Below are 2,954 nucleotides of genomic sequence, written 5' to 3'. Positions count from 1 at the left end.
TAAGGGTGGCCACAGTAGGTTGCTTCTTGCTCAACCATGATATACATGAATTGCCAAGCATGAAACAAAAACCACTTGTGGACACTCGCGTGTCAAAACAACCAGCCCAATCTGAGTCCGAAAAAGCATGTAAGTATGGTGGCAATGATCTCCCCTTGGGATAAAACAAGCCAAGATGTAAAGTGCCACTAAGGTAGCGGAAAATCCTCTTGACAGCCTGCCAATGCTTAGACCCTGGGCTATGCATAAATTTGATGACCTGTGAGACTGCAAACTAAATATGCATACATAAATGAGGCATCCAACAACAGTTTGGTAAAGAGTGACATCAGCAGAATCACCAGCATCATGTAGACTCAACTTCAAACCTGTTTCCATGGGAGTGGCAATAGGTTTGCAATCCTCAAGTCCAAACTTACATAGCAATGTCTTTATGTAACTTTTCTGACACAAGGCAATACCACCATCACACTGTTTAAACTGTATGCCCAAATAATGATGCAACAACCCCAAATCTTTCATCTTGAAAGTAGCATTCAAATCACCCTTAAATTCAGCAATATGTCTCTCATTTGGTCCAGTGATCAGCAAATCATCGACATAAAGAACCACAATGAGAAGTACATCATCCTCACGCTTTACATACAATGTGCTTTCTGTTGGACTGTTACGAAAGCCTCCTTTAACCAAATGAGTATCAACCTTCTCATACCAAGCACGAGGAGATTGCTTCAACCCATTTCTTACATTTGCACACTTTGTCCTCTTGTCCTTTTATGACAAAACCGCGAGGTTGCGTTACATAAGCTTCCTCACCATTCAAGAAAGCAGTAACAATGTCTGATTGATGTACATCCCAACCAAAATGAGCTGCCAATGCACATAGAAAACGCATAGTAGTCATACGACAAGTGGGAGCAAAAGTCTCTTCATAATCTATGCCTTTTTGCTATGCATAACCCTCTGCAACAAGTCGAGCCTTATGGCGATCGATCTCACCATCCGGCTTGCGTTTCAACTTGTAAACCCACTTCGTACCAATGGCCTTTTTGAAAGGAGGAAAATCACATAAAGTCCATGTGCCATTTTCTATAAGTGCATCATATTCTGATTGCATGGCAGCCATCCATTTTTCTGAATTCTGTGCTTCATCAAAAGACAGAGGCTCCTCAACATAATGTAAATTAGACACAGCCAAAGCATAACAATCGGATGCATAAGATGCATGGCGAGAGCCGGAACGAGTACGACTAGACAAAGGTGCATCCAATTTACTATCACGCAAAGTGTGCACCAGCCATTTTGGCATACGTCTAGCCTGCTCATTTTTAGCCCTTTCCTCATCAAGTACATCATGTACATCTGCACCAATAATAAGCTGATCTGCAACATTTTCAGGAACCCCCATAGGCTGTACATTTGCCTCATTGGAAATTACATTCGTATTTCCACCACTGAAAAGAGGCAACAAAGTGTCATAAATGTCCAGTGAGCTTACATTACTGTCTCTAGTACATGACAACAAGGGATGAACAGAATCTTCCACAAACACTACATCCCGTGAAACCAGAATACGTTTTGTTTGCGGATGATACAACCTGTAACCTTTGCTTTGAGCACTATAACCAACAAAAATACATTTGACAGCCTTATCATCCAATTTTCTGCGCTGTGTTTGTGGCACCAAAGCATATGCCAAACAGTCAAAAACACGCATGTGCTCAATAGAAGGCTTTATATCATGCCATGCTTCATATGGAGTAATAGACTGCAAAGCTTTCGTAGGACACCTGTTAAGTACATAAGCGGCATACATGATGGCCTCAAGCCAAAAAGAATGTGGCAAAGGTTGACTTTTGACCATACATCGTGCCATTTCCGTAAGTGACTTGTTTCTCCTCTCAGCAACACCATTTTGCTGAGGTGTATAAGGCACTGTACATTGGTGTTTTATCCCACGACTAGCCATAAATGCATTAAATTCATGAGACATATACTCCCCCCCTCGATTGGAACGAAGGGTGCCCATAGTACATTTCCATACATTTTTAGCCATAGCCAGAAATTGTTTGAAGCACATAAAAACTTCGGAATTCGCTTTAAGCGAAAATACCCATGCATGCCTGGAGTAATCATCAATGAAAGCCACGAAGTACAGGTAATTGTCCAAGGACGGAGTTTGCATGGGCCCACAAACATCACTATGCACAAGCTGCAACCTGCATGTGGCCCGAACTGAACCATCCTTTGGAAACTTAGAACGCTGCATTTTACCCAAAATACAACCTTCACAAACATGCTTGACAGGTGCTTCGAGAGGCGGCAAAGAAGCAACCATATCAGATTTCTACAAACGTAGCAAACTAGCAAAATTCAAATGACCAAAACGTGCATGCCAAAGTTTTGCATCTGAAATAGCCCTTGAATCTGCAACAGAATTTGCAAAATTTTTTCCACACTTGTCATACAAAGTGAGCTTATACAGCCCACGACACAAAAAGCCAGATGCAACAATTTCATCACCAAAACTGAGATCGTGAACTGTACATCTATCATCCACAAATTTGACTACAAGTCCAAGTCTAGCAAGTGCGAATACAGACAAGAGATTCTTCTTGATCCCAGGTACATAAAGTGCATCAACAAGTGAAAAAGAACTACCATTTGCAACAGTAAGCACAATCTTTCCAACTCCCTGAACGGGATAAGAGGCATAGTTGGCACAAGTGACTGAATTCCCATGAGGGACAGACTCGAGAGAGGTAAACAATTCACGATGTGAGGTAATGTGCTTTGTAGCACCACTGTCGAAATACCACACATGTGAATCTGCAGCAACTGACAAGCATGCATCATGTACAACATGATTGTAAGTGCACTCTGCGCTAAAAGCCCATTCTGCATCAACATCAGCATTACATTCTCCTTTCACAGAAGACTCAACAATGGCTGCA

Source organism: Adiantum capillus-veneris, chromosome 7, assembly GCF_014529385.1.
Source record: "Adiantum capillus-veneris isolate H3 chromosome 7, ASM1452938v2, whole genome shotgun sequence".
In the NCBI taxonomy this organism is placed as follows: Eukaryota; Viridiplantae; Streptophyta; class Polypodiopsida; order Polypodiales; family Pteridaceae; genus Adiantum; species Adiantum capillus-veneris.
This window is presented reverse-complemented; position numbering follows the sequence as displayed.